This window comes from Athene cunicularia, assembly GCF_003259725.1.
Source record: "Athene cunicularia isolate RWA chromosome 3 unlocalized genomic scaffold, athCun1 chr3_part1, whole genome shotgun sequence".
Classification (NCBI taxonomy): Eukaryota; Metazoa; Chordata; class Aves; order Strigiformes; family Strigidae; genus Athene; species Athene cunicularia.
This window is the reverse complement of record NW_020799097.1, coordinates 107,711,259-107,731,759: the sequence shown is the minus strand read 5'-3', so window position 1 is coordinate 107,731,759 and position 20,501 is coordinate 107,711,259. Positions and strand designations below refer to the sequence as shown.

General features: G+C 45.2%; 2 long non-coding RNA genes across 5 annotated transcripts; both read left to right on the top strand.

Annotated features, from left to right (window-relative positions):
• The first annotated feature begins 3,298 nt into the window (after nucleotides 1–3,298).
• LOC113478565 lies at nucleotides 3,299–20,469 on the top strand. Of its 4 annotated transcripts, XR_003398081.1 has the most exons (8): nucleotides 3,299–3,484; nucleotides 7,027–7,195; nucleotides 7,352–8,178; nucleotides 8,957–9,163; nucleotides 11,351–11,438; nucleotides 15,273–15,403; nucleotides 16,078–16,250; nucleotides 19,746–20,469. It is a non-coding gene; the product is annotated as an uncharacterized LOC113478565 (long non-coding RNA). The 4 variants fall into 4 exon arrangements; XR_003398080.1 differs by lacking the exons at nucleotides 16,078–16,250; nucleotides 19,746–20,469 and adding an exon at nucleotides 18,526–18,639; XR_003398079.1 differs by lacking the exons at nucleotides 16,078–16,250; nucleotides 19,746–20,469 and adding an exon at nucleotides 18,523–18,639.
• LOC113478567 lies at nucleotides 16,321–17,739 on the top strand. The gene is made up of 2 exons (XR_003398084.1): nucleotides 16,321–16,436; nucleotides 16,817–17,739. It is a non-coding gene; the product is annotated as an uncharacterized LOC113478567 (long non-coding RNA).
• Nucleotides 20,470–20,501: the final 32 nt, after the last annotated feature.

Here is a 20,501-nt window from a genome sequence, read left to right as displayed (position 1 = left end):
TTGGGAAATTTATGAATCAGACAAGAAATGAAGATCCCCAAGGGATCTGGTTTCCAGTCACACCTCTGTTCAGATCCTTTGCACTCCCTAGGACCCTTCCTTGAAACCTCAGATATTCGAGGAAACAAAGCAAATTAACCCAACCCTAACCTGTCAAAGCTCTTTTACCTCACTCTCAGTGGAGTCATCCAGAGTGCAGACTCTCTTTAAATCAACTTTATATAAACTCTTAATTAGACATCTTAAAAAAAATAAATGAAGTGATGGCCAGATGTGAAAGAGGATAAGACATTGACTTCTACTTGGAAAGAGGAGATAGGGGCTTTTGCACTGAAATATATTTAACTATTTAAGTGCTAGGCAGGAGTCTAGAGGTTTTGCAGTTTTTGATCAGGAGACTCTGATATGTTAGATGTGTTATAAAAGTTTTGTGATGAGCAGGCAAACAACACTCCTGCCTGGTGGTTCTTGCTCTTCTCTCACTCCCTTTCTCAAAATAAAGTGGATCAGTCATATGGTGATGCTGCCTCCTATTCAGGATCAGGTTTATTTCACGTAACCCTCCTAATGTGTCAAAGCAAAACCCAAATAATGAAATAATGGACAGACACTGATTTACTCCTTCAGCTCTACTGTTGAGATACGCAGATGTTTGGGGCTTGTGAGCAGAAAAGTTTCCCTGTGGAGGTATCAGGGGGTGGGCTGGGTGCCAGGGGAAGCTCGTGGATGTTTGGGGCTGTGGAACTGTGTGGTCTTATGTCCTTCCAGGCACTGGGGGTGCAGGAAACAGAAATGCCTCCTCCAGTGTTATCCAAGCAGTTGCATAGCCCCTGAATATCTGTCTAGTAGGACACACTCAGAAAAAAACTTTAACACAGCTATACCTTCTTTTGCAGCAAATGACTGCTTTGTCCAGAACTTCAGACTCCTGAAGAATCCTATGATGAAAAACTAATACAGCAGGCTGAATGGGTCAAAGAAAGGTTTGTTTGTGTTTTTGTGAATAAAATGCATGATCATGTGATACCTTCCAGGAAAAGTTGTGTTGAGGTTGTCATTGCAGGAGGTTTTTTTGCTTAGCTACTGGATTGTTCAGTGAAATATTCAGAAACTGCAAAGATTTGAGAATTTTAGTACATATAATTGCTTGTTCAAAATTCAAACTGAAAAGCAGCTGTAATTTAGGGTTCATTTTGCTTCTGTTCCTTGCCTGCTTCAACTACTTGGGAAGCAGAAACAATGCCATATGGCTTGGGCACCCACTTGCGCATGTACCACGAGCGCAGAGGCAGTAGTGTGGCGAATTGTTCCAAGAATAATTACTCAGCTGAATGTTGCTTTTGTGAGCTATTTGGAAAATATTTGCTAATAATCAATTTCTGCATAAAAGTCAGTATTGGTTTGTAGATGGCTGACAAATAGAGCTCCTTTTGCTAATTAATTCACAAACATTTCAACCAAAGCTTGTTTTTCTAAACAAATATCTGTGTCAATAGATACTGTTTTGCTTTAAAACTTGAGAGCTTTATTAGCCATTACCTGAAGCAGCAGCTAAGTTAAAACTTTAGCAAATCATCTTATCTCTTTAAATATTTAGCAGTAGAATTAAATAGGTGTTGAGAGAAACAAAAGATTTAAAAATAAAATGATGAAATTATCAGCAGGGGTTCTGAAGTCTATTTGCCTCACTTGCTTCAGTGACAATCTAGGTAGCTTTTTCCTGGAGAAGTGGCACATGAGGACTTCCATCCGTAAGTGCAAAGCCTAGAGTAGAAATTACACTATTGCCGTGAGACGGTTGCAGTGTCAGGCTGCGTGGACTCCTTGGCTATTGGAGGAAGGAATAAGCAGGGAGCGCTGTGTGTGTAATTGTGTTCTTTCTAGGCTCTTCGGAACTGTGAGGCTGGCATTTGTCTTTATTATAGAAAAATAATCAAGAGCATTAGTTCTGGAGAGACAAAATCAAGAAGTAACTTGGAGAGGAGGTTAAGCACCACTATGTGCATGTCTGGTCTTACTTTTCATCCAGCATCTACTGCAGTGTCTGCAGACTGCTGTGGGCGAGGCAGAGCCTCAGGCTGACCCCGCGTACGGCCGCCCTCGTGCCGCGCAGGGTTGTCCTCTGCTCACCTTGCAGTGAAGAATGGCGTTGCATGTGGTGGGTGCCTCGGGGGAAATTCACTTGAGGAGACTACAAATGGCTACATCCTATTTGATCAGATCACATGGATAACGTTCCTGTACTTAAGTATAGGTATACTTAATGTATAGACCATACTGGTGTGGATTTCACTGATTTCTCCCCGCACCAAAGAAGGCATATTTTGCAGTCATGCACAAAATGTCTTACCAAACTGTTCACGTAGTCATATCTTCTAGAAGTGTGTTTCTTACGGAATTGTGTGTCCTGTTTCACTTAAGGATTCTCCTCCAAGTATCTTTCCAGCCTGGTCCTGCTTAATTTGTGAGGTCTAATGAGATCATAGCCCAAGGTGAAAGTATTGTGTGCAAGCTGTCTGCTCAAGTCAAATATATGCCAATCAGAACATATTCAAGTGTCCTGCAAAACTGTAACTCCACCAAATGACAGGGCCAATAGCTCTATTTATCAGTAATGAAACATGAGTCTCTGGGAAGGACGGATGTTTGAGTCTCACCACCTGTGACAGCTGGTACATGCTCTGGGATGTGTCAGAATTAACAGTGAAGATATGTGCCTGATGCCAGTAACTGCCTCCCTTTGCACTGGTTTGGTGTGGTGGCCTCGTTGGCTGTTATTAGGATGGAAGAGCCGTGAACAATAAAGGCTGTAAGTCAGTGCAGCTGCATAGCCAGCAGCCAGTCAGTTATGGATGACGAGAATATTCCCTGTATGGTCTGAAGATTAATCTGGAGGTGGTTTGTGTCATCCAGTCCACGTGCATGGGACAGTTAGTCCCTTAGGATTTGTTTTGGTCATGATTAGTGCCATATTGCCTTTACAGTTGAAATGCCCTGTGTTCTGTGACATGTATGCAAACTGCATCATCTCTCCAGAAGGCAGAAGCAACTGATGCCACCTTCTGTCTTCTACTGCCTTGAAATAAGCAGTAGGTTGTAAATTCTTCTAATGCAGCTTTGTGGAGCTGGTACTTTCTTTCCCTCTGTTTAAGCAAGAACACTGGCAAGCTGCCTGCCCTCCCCTGAGAGCCTCATCCTCCAGGTTTGTTTGCACACTGCTTGCCAAACGCCTAAAAAAAGGAACCAATCAGATTGCATTTGCTTAATGCATTAATGAATCTGCTTAGGTGTCATCAAGTCTAATTTCTTAGTAAGCTGTGACAGCTTAATGCCTTGGGACTGAATTGCTGAGGAGAAGTTGCAGGGTGATGGACAGCCAGAGGAGTGCTGGAACTTGAGGACTTGACCATGCCATGTCCCCCAGCCCAGAGTTAAACTTCCCTGGGTACTAATGGAAGCATGTAAACAAAACACAAAGATGAAGGTAGGTCTCCCTTCTTGTCATTCTGGCAGCAAACGTGTTATTTGCGTTGTGGTTAATGCCCTTTGCCAAAGGTGCTTGAACTCCTTGGCTAGCTGCATGGGAATAGATTTTACTTATTAGAGTTTGAGTCCTAGTTTCAAAAAATTTTTCTTTTAAAGGGTCATTTGGGAATGCAGCATTATAATAACCTTTGTTATTCCTAGCAACATGCATGCTAGCTCCTTCCCTGTCTCCCGTGGTGATGCGCCAACGGCTCTGTAGCAGATATGTTTTATGTGTAAGGACTGGTACACAAAATTCTGACACTTGTGAAAAAGCAGCCTGTAGCCAGTGGCACTGATCCTCAAAGAAATGGTGTGCTGCTGTCTTTTCACACCGGGAAGGCCACTTGGATGCTGAAATGAGAGCGGCTGGCCTTTTGGTCAGCGTGAGGAGGGTGCCTGCATCCATCTGTCCAAGGGTCCACCAGTGCTTTTGGGGTGAGCCTCAGCAGGTCTTCAGTTCAGACAGACTGCATTAGAGCTCAGAGGAACAGGTCTGTGATTTTCCTTCATCACACACAGTTAGCTTTGCCTTAAATGCCCAGTGTAACGATTTCTAGGGCTCTGCAGCCAGCCTCTGTGCTCACTCCCTTGCTGGCTGAACTGGTGGCACATTCCAATCTATCCCAGGCAAGGCTCCGTTGCTGAATGCTGTGCCAGTCTGGATTGCAGGACTGTGTGCACGTCTTGTGTGCACTGAGTCCCTCCCACAGTTCCTCCAGGGCTCTCCTTAGGGGATTCTCTGGGGACCAGTGAGACCCCACTGGGACATTCCTTTGCTTTACAAAAAAAATGTGCCAAAAACTTCCTCTCGGAAGCTGCAGCTTCCATGGGAAATTTTTAAAACTCAAACTTCCCGCAAAAGCACTAGGCATATTAAACAAAATATGATTTTTTTTTTTTTTTTTTAGTGGAAACTTAACAAGTCAAGCATCTGACATAAAAATGAGAGCTTTTTTTGTTTCAGATGTTTTCATGGCTTTGTCAAATGTTTCCGAACATCTCAACTACTGTTTAGCTGAAAATTGTTTTGATCGTTTTTACCTGTTCTGTGGAAAATAACAGATCACAACAAAACTATGCATTTGGAGGAAAAAAAAGTATTTTTATTGAAGAATGTACATCCAGTGAAGCTTTTTATGGCATCTTTTAAAAAATGCACAGACAACAGGCTACATAAAGAAGCTTTATTCTATCTTTTAGTCTGGGAGCTGAAGGTTTTTCTCTGGCATTTAAAATCAATTCTAAGTTTGCTATTAGCACTGATGGAAAAGAGAGAAGACCTATACTGTCATCTCTCCTCATGGTTTCCTGTGACTCCTCTGGTTTAAAAAATCCCAACCAAAACAAACACAGAAACAAAGATTTGAGCAGCCAGAATCAATCAGTCCCAGGATTTATTAGAATTTCGTGGTCAATGTTTGCCCCGCAGACCCAGAGATCTTTGGCAACTGTAGAAAGGAAAATGGCCTTGCCTGAGCCTCCAGCAGAACCTGACATAGTATTATGGGCGTTAGACCCAGATTTCAAGGACCCTTCTTTGGGTGCTTATCTTGCTACTCCTCGGTACAAACAATGCAAACCTCCACTGTCTTTCAGTAACTGCTCAAAAAGAATCAAATTCAGCATTAAGAAATGCCTGTGTTGATAGAGAGCAGTGCTTGATGCCCCACGGCTGAGCACAAAGCTTCTTCCTGTGGGAAGCTCACCTTTTAGTCCTGTCATTTCTTGAGAGGCAGCATGTCTTGTAAAAAGCCTCGCTAAAGTCTCAGAAAACATTGCTAACTAGATGATGGAGTTTTACGTTCAAGAAAGATGGTGATGTCCTGGCTTTGCTTTATGATAATGGCGAAATCGCCAACATAATTGCTCTCACTCAGGTGAGGAATTGAATGACACAGCATGAGTAAGGTGTATGAAAAAAGATTTGTTTCCTTAGCAGTTGAAGATATCACAGTGCAATCCAAAGGATCTCAGAATGAGCGATGGGAAGCCAGTGACTGTCAAAGCTGAAAACTTGTGTTTCCAAGTTCCGTGCCTCAGTTTCCCAATCTGCAGAGAAGGGATAACCCTACTTAGCTAGTTTACCAAAATGTTTTCTTATCTGTGGCTGAATGCCTAGAGTTCCTTGTGGAAAAATGCATGGTGGAGGCAAAGCACGTGTTGCTGGGTTTCCCTTGTTCCTGAGGAGAACACTGCCAAAAGGATCTCCAGCCTGAGCAAGCTTGCAGTGTAGCTGGACAAGACCGTCAACAAGATGTGGGGAAGAACATGCTGTTGCAGTTGGAGTGCAGAGAGGATATGAGAAGGTACATGATGATGCACTGCAAAACGCAGCACCCTGTTGAGCTGCTGACCCTTGTTCTTGGTGAGGCCATGTGGGATCTGCTCTGCAGGGCCCTGAGGAGCAGCTGGCTTGGGATCCACAAACTGGCTGTCACCTCTACCCAGGCACTAGTTCCATGTGAAATTTTTTGCTCTGTTCCCAAATTCTCTTTTTTTGGCATTCGCATGGTCTCTTCTAGATGTACTGACGTTTCAGCTACCTGCCTGCCTCTCGGTGCGGTCGTGAGGCCTAATTTTGCACGGAGGCTCAAATTGCTTCAAGCGCTGCCAACACAGGATTTACGGCATTTCAATACACTTGTTGTTTGCCTCCTTTCGTGATCAGACTTCCCTTTGTACAAAAGGCTCAGCGCACAGCTACCAGCTTGGTGAAAAAGAGCTGTCTGCTAAATAAGCTGTTCCCACCGTGCTGCCGCCACCACGGAGTAGGCAGGGGCGATGCCGTTCCTCCGTGCTTCTCCCACCGATGCGCTGGGCCCGCAGAATTCCCTCATGCTTCATTTCTGGCATCTAGCGTAGATGACAGCTTGGCTATTTTTCATTTGTTATTATCATCTGCTGTGGGCTAGCGACTGGAAATAATTTTCTACCCAAGACTGACAGGGATAATGCGATTCAGAAGAGGAGCCATTTCTCAAAATGTCCACAGGCTGGGCATGGCGACTGTTTGATTTTAGCAGGAACAGACTCGTTCTTCTAATTCCTACTGCTTTTCTCCCCCAGCAGGTTCAATGAAGGGAAAAGAAGGCAGAACTGCATTCTATATGATTTTATTTCAAGAACAGCTGTATAAGCAAACCAAACTAACTCACCCAAAACCCACTGCCCCTTTCACAAAAGTTAAGTTCAAGGTAGTCAAACAAAACTCTTCTCCACTGTAGGCACTGAGTTTTGGTTAAAATTGTGAAGGTGAAAAGGGGAATATGTCCATCTAGCTCTGCAGTCTTCTCCATGAATTTGTTGTGGCCTGTAAATACTCAGATTTTGTATTTGTTTTTTAAGAAAAATCCACCAGCCTGTGCCTATTTTTCCTTTCCGTAGTGCTCAGGCAGCTAATTTCTGGAGCTGTAGAGGATTTGAATGGAACGCTGTTAAAAGGAAATGGGGTCCTTCCTCATCATGTCTCCACGCTTATTTTGTCACGACGTCCTACAGTACAGGAGAGCGAGGGAGAAGCTGTTACACCGCTGTCTGTTGAGAGAGGCTGTTTCCTGCCTGTGAGTCTGGGTATCCTCCAGCTTGCGGTATGCACCTTGCCAAGCTCTTGTTAGGGACTGGTGGAAGCTGAAAGTGTTTTTCAGGACCTCTTCGAAGTTGATGGCAGGTAAACCAAGTTGCAGGCCTAACTCCTCTTGTATCTATCTCCAATTCAAGTCTCCATCACCTTCATTACATGGATGTTCAATAGCCTGAACAAATCTTTTCACCTGCCAGCACTTCTATTTTCCCATCCAAATGATCACACTTTTTTCTCTTTCAGAAATGAATGAAACAAGATACTTTCCAGCTGTTTGTAAGACGTAAAGAAAAAGATCTGCTTCTCTGTGTCCCTTCTCCCCCAGTGCATTCAGGGCTGGCTGGTGTCTGACCCGTGCTGTGCTATGGGGGGTACTGAGAGCGCTTAGCAGGTCCAGCATCCCAAACATGGGTTGGTGGCTGCCACCTGGTCAAAGATGAGAAAATGCGAGCTTCTAAACACACCTACCCTGCACCTTCATCCTTCTTCTCTGTGGTGGTCTGTCCCTGTTACTGTGATCATTTTTGTTTTACAGGTTTTGAGGTTGTGTGTTCTCTGCTTGTAATCTTCACGAACCTTCAAATCAGAAGTGAAGTCCTGAATCCTCAGCCTCGCACCCCAAAATGTGCAGACAGATTTTCTGCTTGGCATGTGAACGGTACTGAGGGGAAAAATGGGGCTCTTGGGACAAGGGCAGCTAATCTTTCCGTAGGAACAGAAGGATTTTGAAGTCTGAGGACAGAAGTCTGCATCACTGGGGCTCGATTCATGTCTTTTTTCCTTAGCTTTAATATGGTGTTGTGGGAAAGTGTTTTATTTTTTGTGCAGCTTTGATGTTCCACAGCTGCCTCTCTGCATCCAGTAGCTCACTGAAACACTTAAAAGCAAGTCATCCAGGTCGGTAAGCCCTGCAGTTGCACTTCAAGGCAGCAGAGCGGGCAGAGCTGAACTGCACTTGGCACCGTGTGCTGCTCTCTAACAGTGGTCGGTGGGGCAGCAGCAGTGGAGCTCATGGACGTTGCCCACCCTGTGAGGGGTGCACCAGCCCAGGTCTCCCTCCCAACTGGCAGGTACTCATGCTGACAGTCAGGAGACTGGGCATTTGGTAAAAACCGTAGCAGCTGGGTTCAGTTTTCAAAATTATTTGGGGTAAGTTCTGGTAAACTTGGGGAAAAAGTTTTAGCCTTTTGAGTCCTATCTGAACCTCAGGAATATGAGAGATGTGTTTGCATACACTGGGTTTGCAAAGTGGCTCACTGGCCCTGCTTTTGACATGTTTGTGTAAGACCTGGGGTTTTTTTTTTTTTTTTTTTTTCCTTTGTCCATCTCCCATCAGACTTTGTGTTTGCAAAAGGTGACTTAAAGTGATGATTTTTTTGTTTGGTTGGTTTGGCTTTCGGTTGTTTTCCTTGTTATATAATAATAGTTCTATTATGTTAAAGCAAATGAAAGGCAGACTTGCACTGAACGTCTGTGTCTCCAGATGAGATTTGGCTTCCTGTGGCTGCTGACTCTTCAGGTAGCCAGAGCAAACAGACAACAAGATGCAGCACCTGTCAGAGAGTTAAAGCCTGCAATTAGCCAATATGCAGTTAACTAGGTTAGCAACATGGGGAACCAAGTGGCCTTAGTTTAGGACCACATGATCCCGAATGAATTAGGTAGCAAAGCATGGTGCGTGTACGGTGTCCTGGATCACCAGAGGGTGTTAGAGAGGCTATGGGCAATCCTAAACTGGGCTGTTTTTCTGCTGCCTCATGGAGGTTCCTGTTCCAGTTTGTGGGTCCTGTTTGGGTACTGGCACTGGATGTGCTTGTATATCTGGGACACCTCGTCCTTGTCCTCTAGGGCACACTTGCAGTTTGGAGCTTATTTGCCTTCATCCTTTTGTATCACCAGTGTCCAAGAAGCATCCTGAAGTCCTTTTTTCAACCCTTACAGAAGTTAAATCATTCTCCATGATGTCCCAGGCATTTTCTACTCCACTGCTATATTGAAGAATCACTGGAAATGGGCTTTTGTCTCATCAAGGTCTGATCTGGGAATGTGTCTGAGGTAGGTGGTGGGCAGATTTTCACTGTGTAGCATCAGAGTCACTCAGAATGGAGATCATTTTATAATTTCATGGAAGAATTTGAGAACAACTATCACATGCTCAGGTCTAAAACTTTTTCGCAGAAATAGTTGAAACAAGTGCATTTTCACAGATCACATCAATTCTGTGGAATCACTGCATTCTCCATCATAAAAAAATTGACAAAAGGTAGTCAAGATACTCTATCCATCAGCCTGAAAGCCCCTGATCCCCACATGTAAAGCTCTGATAATGCTTAGCTGGAAGCTCTTAATATAATACCTCTGTAAATGAGAATAGTGCCCTTAAACCCTACGTTGTTTTAGACTTCTTCTTGAAACACCTCAGCATTCTGCCCTTCAGCTGACTCAGTCCCAGTTGTTACCCTGCCGCAGACAGTTGTTGCTAGATCAAGAGAAGCTGTGTTTTGCTAGTCTCACTGCAGTTTATTTACTCTGAGGTCCTAAGTGAGATTTGGAGTGCTTTTGCCTCCTCAGTTTCCCCGTGTATTTTGACACTTCTCCAGTCACCTCCTGAAGAGGTGTTAAGTGCCATTTGTGGCAATGCAAACTGCTTTGGGCTCATTAGAGGTAAACTGCAATATAATTAATTGCAAGTCCAAACTATTACTGTCATAAGTTTCCCTGACCTCGGTATTTCTGTGTTTTTATGCTTTAAAGTGTAAAGTTGTCATTTCCTTTCCTGTTTTCTTTCACGAGCTTTGTTCAGAAAACACACGTCCTTTAAGGAAACTGAAGCACTGTTTTTTTTGAGATTTTTGTTTCAGGTGTTGGCCTCAGCACGCAGCAGTGCAGAAGTCTTCCACTGCAACAGAGGTTTCACAGTATGTAGATGCTGAAACTGCAAGTTTTTCTACTTTGCGTGTTCTTGTATCTTAACAGCTCCTCTCTGCTTGCCTTTCCTGGCCTTGAGGTGCGTGTGCTTTGCACACTTCTCTTGTCACTCCTTGATGTTTTGTTTTATTCTTCATGACAGCACTTGATGGAGGAAGGGTTTTAGAAGGTGGTATCCCTGTCAAAGCCCTCGGTCTCTGCTGGTTAGGGGACAGTGTCTAACGAATAAGGAAGAGCCAGGAAGGTCTTGATGCTCCCCAGGGCTGGGCAAAACAGAGGTAGAGAGAGAAAAGCAGGTACGGCAGTATCGTACTCTTCCTGTTGTCTGTCCAGCTCTTTTGTCTCTTTTTCTATTACTGTGTATTCATGCTTGATGAAAATGAACACTTTAAAAATCAAAGGCCTTAATACACACCTCTTCTGTATATTGGTATTTCAGTTCACATTAATTTTTATCAGTGGAGGAGGCACTGGAGCACAGCTTGTCCTTGTTACCGAAACTCATCTCTTTCCTACAAGTCTGCAAAGCTTCACTGGCACCTCCAGTACTAAATTAATAACCTGCTTCTGCTACTGTAGGTCACGTAACCAGAAGGTCTGTATAAGCTCACTGGCTCCAGACCTGTCTGCTGGGCTCTAATTCACATTTACTCATTGCGCTTGGGCCGTTTCCCTCATGGGCTCGGATGCCATGCAGTGTCGATTGCCCTTGCCCAATGCACAAAAGTGGCTGCCGTGGGGAAAGCCCAAGGGCTCCCAATCTGTCAGAGGTTCCTGTGAACAAAAAAGAAGCTGTCTCCGTGCCAGGAGGCTGCCGCAAAGGGCCGCGCTGCTCACCAAGCGTGCTGTGTGAAAGAAAATGTGCCGAGATGAACAGCTGAGGAGGTTTCTGGATACAAGCGTGTGAGGTGGCATGATTTCCATCCCTGCTGTGGATGGGGAAAAGCCCTGCTCAGCCCTGTGCTCCTGCCTGCAGTGCTCCCAGGCTTCAAAGCAGAGTGTGGAGGTTTAGTCAAGTCCAGGATGCGTTTGTTGAAATAGAGAGGCCATGCTTCATGTCTAGAGAAAGGGGATTTCAAGGCAATTTGTTCTGTTAACTTGTGAAGGATGATTGGACTGTTCTGTCAGGGGGGACTGGTGGAGGTTCTTGGGGTGCTATGAATGGATGAGAGAGAGGGTTTAACCTTGTAGCAAGGTCTTATATCATGGTTGTCTCAAGGAATGGCATGATAGCTGTCACCAGGTTCATTTCCAGGATGATGTATGTATGTGAGTGCATGGACACTTCCCCATGAATGTAATGCATCGTCACAGGGTGTGCAGGTGACAGAAGAGCACGACCATGTTGGTGATGCTGCTGGAGGTGAAGCGGGTCTGTCCCAAGTTAGACTCAGGAGGGAAGGTACTCTGTTCCCTGATTATGGCTGCAATTTTTTTCTTCTTTTAGAAAGGATGAAATAAAACTTTGGCTTACTGTTCTTGGCTAAGCATGCAGTCTTTCAGGCTTTGATTGAATCTGTCCCACCAGCTTCAGTATTACTGAGCCAAAGGAAAAGAGTGTAAGCAGGCGCTCTGGGAGGGAGACTGGTTGCAAATGCTCCCAGGTGGTCTTAGTCTGGCCAGCTGACCATCTTTGCTCTACTTTTGTCACTTTCGGTGATTTAATGAGGGTCACACTTTTCAGTGCTGCTAATGCTGTTTCCCTGTAGAAGTGCTCGTTTTGAGACACCCAGGAGCTTAACTTTTTCACTAGAGCTGAGCTGGTAGCTCGTTGCTGGCTCCTTAATTAAAGGGAAAAACCTAAAACGGTATTGGGGAAGTCTTTCGAAGAGCTACTGCCACCACTGTTTTATGGTAATGTTCCTAGCTGATGGTGGGACCAGCTCTGTTAGATGATGCACGCATGTGTAGGAAGAGACAATTTCCTACCGTAAAGAGTTTATTGCCTTAAAAGAAAGTATTGAGAAAGATGAACAAGCAGCATTTCTTCTATGCTTGCTTTGCAGGCAGGAGCTGGAGCAGATTAAATCTTGCCTGAAGGCCACGACACAGCTGAGGCAGAATTTTTCTTGTTTCTCCTAAGGGCTAAAGCAGTGCTGAAGTCTGAGAGCAGTCCTCTGCCTCTTGTTTGTAGCAAAAGGGAGAAGCCTTTTGGGAGAATTCTCCTGTTTCATGCAGGAGATGTCACATTTGGAGACCCATTTGCTGCAGTCAGCTCATTTTCTGCCATTCTGCGATACATAGGGTTGTTATTTTCTCACATATCTGATTACTCAGCCTTGGAGAAGCTGAGAGAATTGCGTGGTTTAAGGTGACTCATTGTAAGGCTGAATCCTTTACTCCTACAGCGCTGGTACCCACGGGGTGGCTCAGCAGTGACAGGAAGATGTTTCCCTTTGGCTTTGCTGCTGCTTTTACCAAGTGAGGTGACAGTCATCTCCCCAAACCACAACAGCCTGCGTGTGCTGCCTTTGCTAGTTGGAGAGAGATTGCTAACTCCTGCAGATGGTTTTCTGTGGCTTTTTTTTCCTCCTGTAGGAGCTGAATTACTGCACATTTTTACAGCTAAAGAGCTTGTAGGTTGGATACAATTGCTGAGGACTCACTGCTTAGTGTCTGAATTCCTTTTCTCATAGTACTCATGTGGACACTCTGCATCCAAATGATTGTAAAGACAGCTTGAGCTGCTGCTGTTACTCGTGGTTAACAGAGAACCTCATGTGAGCCCTTTCAGCTCTGCACAAAGCTTCTCTCTCTCTTTGTGTACATGGGTATTTCTAAAAACTGCCAGCAGTGACCTTGTTATGGAAGATTTCCAAACTAGACATGGAAATGATTAAAATATTATTATTTTTATATTTGAAGTAGCTTTCGAATGAGCATAACAACAACAAAACACACAGAGTAGAAAACTAAGTACCTGCTGTGCGTTGCATATTGCATAATTATCTACAGCACAGGGTGCAGTGACTGTGCCCATGCCACGCTGGGGGCCAGGCTGAAGGAGTTAGTTCTCTTTCCCTGATCTTGCCCGAATGTGGTGCTTTCTGTAGGGCTGGGATGGGTTTACACCCATCTAACTGAGAGGGGCTCCAAGCTCACACTGCCTGGCTAAGCAGCTTACTGTGCAGAGATGTGATCAAATCCTGGAGCAAAGGGGGTGGTAACTCTATCAGTTTCCAGCAGATGCATACTTTGCTGTTAGCTTGTGCGCTGTGCAAAGCTTTAGGGATGATTCTCGTGCAGCAGTCACCAGCAGGCAGGGAGGGACCGGGAGCACATTGCAGTTCAGAGGGTGTCTCTGCCTGCAGGTCTGGGTGCTCCTGAGGTCCCTCGGGTCCTTGTGGCTGCAGCACCCCGGGGATCTGCCTGCCAGCCCTGCAGGCAAAAGATATTCCTTGCATCTCACGCTCAAGATTTCTTCAGAGAAGTGGTTGCTATGCAGCCTTGTTTATTCCTGGTATGTGACACTGTGTGCTTGCTGAGCTTGTACACCTGGAAGGGGGAACCTGCTGTCCTCCTGGAGAAGGGCTCCGGCTTGACAAATGGCCGTCCCTGCTTCCAGTTTTGGAAACAGGGTCTGGAGCAGAAGAAATCCTCGTTCCCCTGTGGCAGGCAACCCACAGCGGAGCTTTACAGCTCCTGGGGAGATTACAAGCTTAACAACGTGGAGCTAGATTTCCAAAGTGAGGAACACGCGTGTTTGTGAAGGAGGTTTGTGGATAGCCTGTCTCGTGTGCTGTTGCTTTCCCAGCAAGGTGGTGCTCGGGCAGGGGCTGGCAGGAGCCAGGGTTGCTTTTACTGTGCTCTGGTGGAGGTTGCTTGGTGCAAGCGTCCTCTCTCAGAAGGCAATAAAATCCGGGAGAAAGATTTGATGATTTTTCCTTTTCTTTTTCTCTGTTCAAAAAGTTGTTTTGAAAAGTCTTAAAGCCACACAAGGGAAGCTTCTGCTGGGTGACTCCAGCTGTGTGCTGGACATCTTGGGTGTCATTTAAAAGAGACACAGTCCTGGGAGGTGTGGAAGAAGAGCAATGATTGAGGTGGTGGATGGCAGGAGGGGAGAGGAGGACAGGCAGGAGCTGCAGAACAGACAGGGTGGTTTGTTGACAGGGAAGCTCCTCTTCATAAGAAGAGTGACAGCCTCTGTCATGCCATGGGAGGCAGAAGGAGAGCTCCCACCCTGGCTCAGCTGCTGCCCTCAGGCTCCCTTTGCTGCTGTGTGTGGGCAAACAGGTAAGTCTGTGCTCAGCTCCTGCTCAAACTTTCCTTGCTCTGACTGGGGTCAAAAAGCAAACACTGCACCTTTGGTCCTTGCTGAGCTCACACTGTTATTTTCCAGGTACAATCTAGGCAGGTCAAACTCAAATCACCTTTCTGAATTGTCCCCTGCTGAGGTCTAGGTCGGTGTTAAATGGCTCCTAGGGGTGATGGTTCACCACTGCAGGATGGTAATCAAGTCTGCTCTTGTCAATGGCTTAAACTGCTGTTTCACTAAGTTTAACACCGACACCTCACTCCAAAGGATGCGGGGGACAAGTGGAATAATTTTACTCCAAGGAAAGAGCGGAGAAGTGAAGTCTAGTGAGCTCACAGGCTCTCTGATACATAAATGTCTAGTCCCAAAGCAGTACCACTCTGACGAACATACTTGCCTGCAGGTTAGCCTCTATTTTCAGAGGGGTTTATTACTAAAAGTATGAATCTCTGAAAACTGCATCTGGGGAGTATGAGGAGGGAAGATCCACAGTCTAACGCACCTTCAATTTCTTTTGGGTTGCGGAGATGCTGACCTGCCACAGCAGCAGAGGGAGGACAAACCGAACTCTCTCAAGGGCTGAGATACAGGGACTCTGCTCATTATCAGGGGTGTTTGCTGGTTACTTTGTCCTGTTTCTCCCCTTCTCTCTGGAGAGAATGCCTTTGCTTCACTTTAATTCATTCCTGTTCTTCCTGGTAATATCCACGCTCCCTCACCCCTAACGATTTAGCAAGCTGGGGCTCTGCTGCAGAGACCACTGCTGTAATGACAGCGGTAACCGTGTGTATTTGCGTAATATCCGTCATCCCAGGGCCTTTGAGAGCTTTGCAAAGCTTCTAAGCATCATCTGCATTTTTCAGTTGGGGATACTGACCTGTAAGAAATGGAAGTTGACTTATTCAAAATCTATGGCCTGCAGAGGTCACATTTATATGCTCCTAACTTTTTTCTGGCCTTAAGATTTCTATTTCTCTGCAGACCAGGCAATGAATCATCAGCAGAGCTAGCCCTGCTTCTGCAGTCTTCCACTTTTCATGCTGTTCTTCGTCTGTGTTCACTTTTGAACGCTGGAAGTGATGGCAGTTGGGAAACGTGGTGTTTTCTGTCAGGTCAGTGAGCCAAATTGTTGCAAGGTTTTGTCAGCCAGCTCTACTGAGTTGTGTGTCCATATCTGGCAGCTCTTTTCTGTACCCCTCCCTGTAAGCACTGAAGTCTGTTGCAGAGACAGCCTATTACTCCTTTACCTCTTACTGGCATCTGGCTCGGTAGGTATTAGAAAACAGGTGTTGCTCCACCTTGACTGAAGGTCCTGCACTGGGCACTCCGGGGCACCACAGTGTGGGGTTCTGAACAACAGGTCAGATGCAAGACAGCCCCTGTGTTTAGCAGACATCAGAATGTGGACGCTTGGGCACTCTAAGGATTTAAATGCCTGTGGAAGTAGATGATACCTTGTAGGTTGGGTCAATGGAGGCCTTAAATAGTTCAGTGGTGCTTGAATAGTGGACTTAAGCCCTGAACAAGACAGAGGTGCTTAAATACTCTAAAGACCTGGGAATAAATTCAGAGCAGTGGTAACTGCTGCATTTCTAGGTTAATACAGCTCTAAGAATAGTACAGGGACTTTAGTGGAATAGATGTAAGAGTAATAAAATGGACAATTAAACCGGTCTTGTTAGAGGATATGCTCCTGCTTTTGCATGTCAGCCCTGTACCTTATGCTCCCAATGCTTGTTACTCATAATGAAAAATTTCAATACAAAACGCAGATCTTATGTTGCAGCTGAACAAAATTGCTTCAGATCACTGAGGATTTCCCTGCCCGATGATTACACACGAACAGGACAAGAGCTCTTAGGATGCTCACTTGGAGTTAGTTACCTTGTATTTATGCAGCTGTTTGTGGAAACGTGCTTTAGTCAGAGTACTGGGAGTTGGTTTGTGCCTTTATGAAAGGTGTGTGGAACAGTATGCAAGGCCCTACCAGGAGAAAACTATTGGCCAGGAAATGTATTTTAGTAGCCCTCTGGCATGGCTTCACACAGAACTATGGGGTCCCTCTCCCCAAGGCAGCCAAGAGGAAGGCACGGAGGGAGACAAGCCTTTCTAAGGAAGTGCTTTTACAAGAAAATGACTGTGATAGTTTTAAGCCCTGCTGGGAATGGAGACCATGTTGCCGTTGTCCCTCCCCCACCCTTGGACACAAGTAGGGCACAAACCCTGAGTTAAAATAAGAAATTTAATACAACAGTGTAGTAGACAATCTGAACAACAACAACAGCGATAATAACAACAATAAACAGCAATAATAGTAAACAAGACAAAAGATATACAGAGAAATACTGCAATGGTTACAGACAGCCCGCCGCGTGCTCCCTGTGAGCAAAGCCACAAAGGAAAGCTTCCCACGCTGCTGCAGACCTGATGTCAGCACGGTATGAATAACCCGGCTGGAGATCCCTTCTCCCTCCTTGCTGGGGAAACTTAACCCTATCCGAGCTGAACCAGGACAATGACATGAGCCAACAAGCATCTGGCCTAACATTTTAAGACATGGGCCACTGGTTGGACTTAATTTGGGGGTGTATTATTTCAAGGTGCTGATTGTGACTGCTTCTGGACTCAAAATTTAAATGTTGGGCATCTAGAGCCTTTCCTATGGCAGAAATCCTATGTGGCCTGAAGACTTGCTCTCAGAAGCAGCAGCTGATTGTTGCATGTTTTCTCTAGTGCTAGCCCCTGCAGTTTCACTGCTGCCAGCTAATTCATGTTCATACAGCTTTAGCACCCGGAGGCCCCTCAGGGTGAGGACATCTCTGCATGAGGTGCTCTACAACGCCCTGCGTGGGCTCAGGATCTTGCAATTTCAGGGTCTTCTTCAAAGTGCCTCAATAAGGAGGGGAAACCTTTCAGCACTTTTTGTGAGGCTAGGTTATGCTCCAGGCAAAGGTGTGTCAGTGTACTTGGCTCCTTCTCATCTCATTGTGCCCAGCAGTCACAGGAGCCCACAGAGCAATCAATCACCCACCTTTGGGGAATAACCAGTCTTGGCCGCAGCTCCAACAGAGAACGTCACAGTGCTCAGTGGGAGCAAACTTGTGTACAGTACTCAAATAACCGAGGTGTCCAGCACAACTCCTCATTAGAGCTGGAATGAGGGATTGTTCAAGTGCTTTTTGAAGGAGCTAATGAGGTTTGGCATTCAGATCAGCTTATTCCCAACTCTTGATTTGCTTCCCTGGGTAAGCTGCTGCTTGTGGTAACTCTTGTTTCATGGTTGAGTGGCCTGCTCTGCTGAGAAGCAGCCATTGCAGGAGCTTTTGATAGGGGCACTGAGCTTTTGAGACCTTCCAAATGAAAGCTGAGTGCAGAACTTGTAAAAGAGCATCACGTGGGTGATGCTTTTCATGTTACATCTTTTGTCTGTGCTCCTTGCCATGCACAGTAAACATTTGAGGAAGCAAGTTTATTGCTTCAGAAAATCCTCAAAGCAGTAAATTCAACGATAAGAGAAAACAGATTTTGGATGTGTAATCTCGATTGTATCATTGTGCAGAAAGATACAGGAGCAATTCTGGTGAGCTGTGTGTCTAACCTAAGTGGCTTTGACACCAAGAACTTAGAAAAGTGGGGAGAGATGCAATTAGGAGCACAGGGATCTGCCTTGTGATTCTCTCACAGGCCTGGGGAAACTGCCCAGTTCCACTAGGCGAGGGCTTTTTACTCTGCATAAAAACTCTATTCTACAGATGTATGATGGTCTTGTAAGCTGAAATCCACTGGCCAAAAAACCCCCAAACAACCATGATCAGTCCAATTTCATTATCCTCTCAACAAGCCTCTGGCTGGTGAGATATTGGGTTCAACATCCACAGCAACTCCAGTCCTGACAGGCTCTGTAGGATTGCTGGCATCAGCAAGCTTCACATACCGATACTGTATGTTTGCTGTGCTGGGATGCCACCAGAGAAATAGCTTGTTAGTTGGGAAAGTAAGTAACAATAACATTAAATGATCTCTGTTTTCATTTACTGGGTGCTAATGATCCAAAGAAGCTGAAAATCCCAGAGGATGCATTTCCTTTTGATTAACCCAGCAGAAGAATGACAAGGAGTACAGTTACTGTCTACTGAAACATCACCAGGGCCTGGAGCTGTTCAAATGCAGCTGTGTTTCATTTTTTTCCTCTTCAGAAACTATTTTCTAACACTTTTTTTTTTTCACTCAGCAGCGAACCACTGCCACTACTCACTCTACAGAGAGTGGAACCAGCTTGTTTTCCATGCTCCTGTCAGCAGTGCCAAAAGATGAATCCTGCTCGCTCAGTGCTTCCCCCAGGCTGCAGGCAAATGACTCTGCCATTATCGTTTCAGTCACAGTGGTGGTGGTGCAAGGGAGAAAGGGGTGACCCTCCATAGCTGTGTATTTGGGGGTTTCCACATCGTGTAGCTGACCTGAATTAGGAACTATGCCCTGAATTTAGTTAATTAAGCCTTTGGGGGCCATGGAGGTGCCATAAGTAACGCCCTTTCTCATTACGCTTTATAGTGTGCTCGCCTTTAGGTAGGACAGCCTGGCAGAGTAACAAAACTGAGGCATGGAGAGCCTGGCTTTGCGTTTCAGGGTAAGTCAGTGGCAGAGGCAGCCTCCTAGCTACAGGATACACTCATTTCTGGTACTTACTGTTTTCTCCTGGGCATTTTTAATACCTTAAGCAATGGGGCATTCTCAGCTTCATTTAGGAGGTGATCTTAACCAGCCAAATTTGCCACTGGCATATTTCTTAGATATTCATCCTATGCAATGAGACCAAAGAAAACATACCTTAGTGCCTGCTTTATGCGCTAATCCCACTCACAATAAGACCTCCATTCCTTGTTTTAAAGTACACAGTCCAAACAGATTTACATATGTATTTTTAAGGCCATTTAGTGCCTGCCTTTCACTGAAAGTAATGGGAACTAGTCTCTAAAACCCCTCTAAGCACCTTCGTTCCTTGACCTTAAGCTGTCTCTGTGAATTACCTAGACTAACAGACAGGGTGAAAGCCAGAAGTGGGTTAACTGTCTCAGCTAACTCCAGCCTTTCTGAAATCACTTGCTTTACTCCAGATGAATGCTTTGACAGCTTTTGAGCGGAGTTAAATATCTTGGGCAGGGGGTGGAGCAGTACAGGCCCTTAGGAACAATGCAATATGAACAATTTCTATTGAAATTTTCTTGAGGATACCATTTTATCTGATTGTAAATGTGATTGGCAGTAGAGAACCTAAAGTCCTTGTACAGGCACTCTTTGTTATTTGTTTTAAGCTTACAGCACACATTAATAGGGATCTGCCTTTGCTTCTTCTATTGAGTGCAAGGGAATTTTTCCTTCTGTAATAATTTAACTGATCTGTGTCTGTGATTGATCCTTCTGACTGTGTTTAGCTGATAGTTGTTCTGTTTGCAGAGCTCTAGAGGCACCAAAGAGTGGATTTTCAAAAGCAGTTCACATTGGCACCCTTGTGTACTCACTGACGTTTATAGGAATTCTACTGCTGGCTTACCATCCTGACCTCTTATCCTAAGGTACGCTCTGGAAAATCCCCTTACTTCTCACTAAGACCCTAAGAAGTGGGCTAATGTGTTAAAGGAAGCCCAAGCCCTGTATGGTGACTGTGTCAGAAGGTGAAATTTCTATAGTTTCAAAGTGAAAGCAACCAAACTGGTAAGGAAACGAACTGCAGGGACTGAAGCTGAAAAGTGTCACGTTTTGCTATAGCCCTAACCTGAAGGGCTAAGCATAAATTTCCTTTACCTTCATATACCTTGCGAACTATAACGCTGTCTACAACTCCACTAGTCCTGTGGGATGTGCATTTGCTGATGTGAGCATGGTGGACAGTTTCTGAGTCGCTGGCATCCCTAAATAAGGGTTATGCTGTGGCCTCAGGCTTTCTGAGGGGCTCCAAGTGCTATAGGTACCTCAGCAACACTATAAATGTAGGCAGTTTATCTACAGCTGCAGTTTTTCCAACTGCTTTTCTCCCTCCTTTCCCAATGGGTGGCAGATTTGGAAGTATTTGGCTTGTGGTTTGAGTTGTGGCTCAGAATTACTCATGGCTGTGTCATAAAATCTTATCTATCCCTTTCTACAGAAAAAATCTTACAGAGTGGTAGAAAGTGCTAGACATAGGCGTCCCTGTCCGTCCCCGTCCCCCGTCCC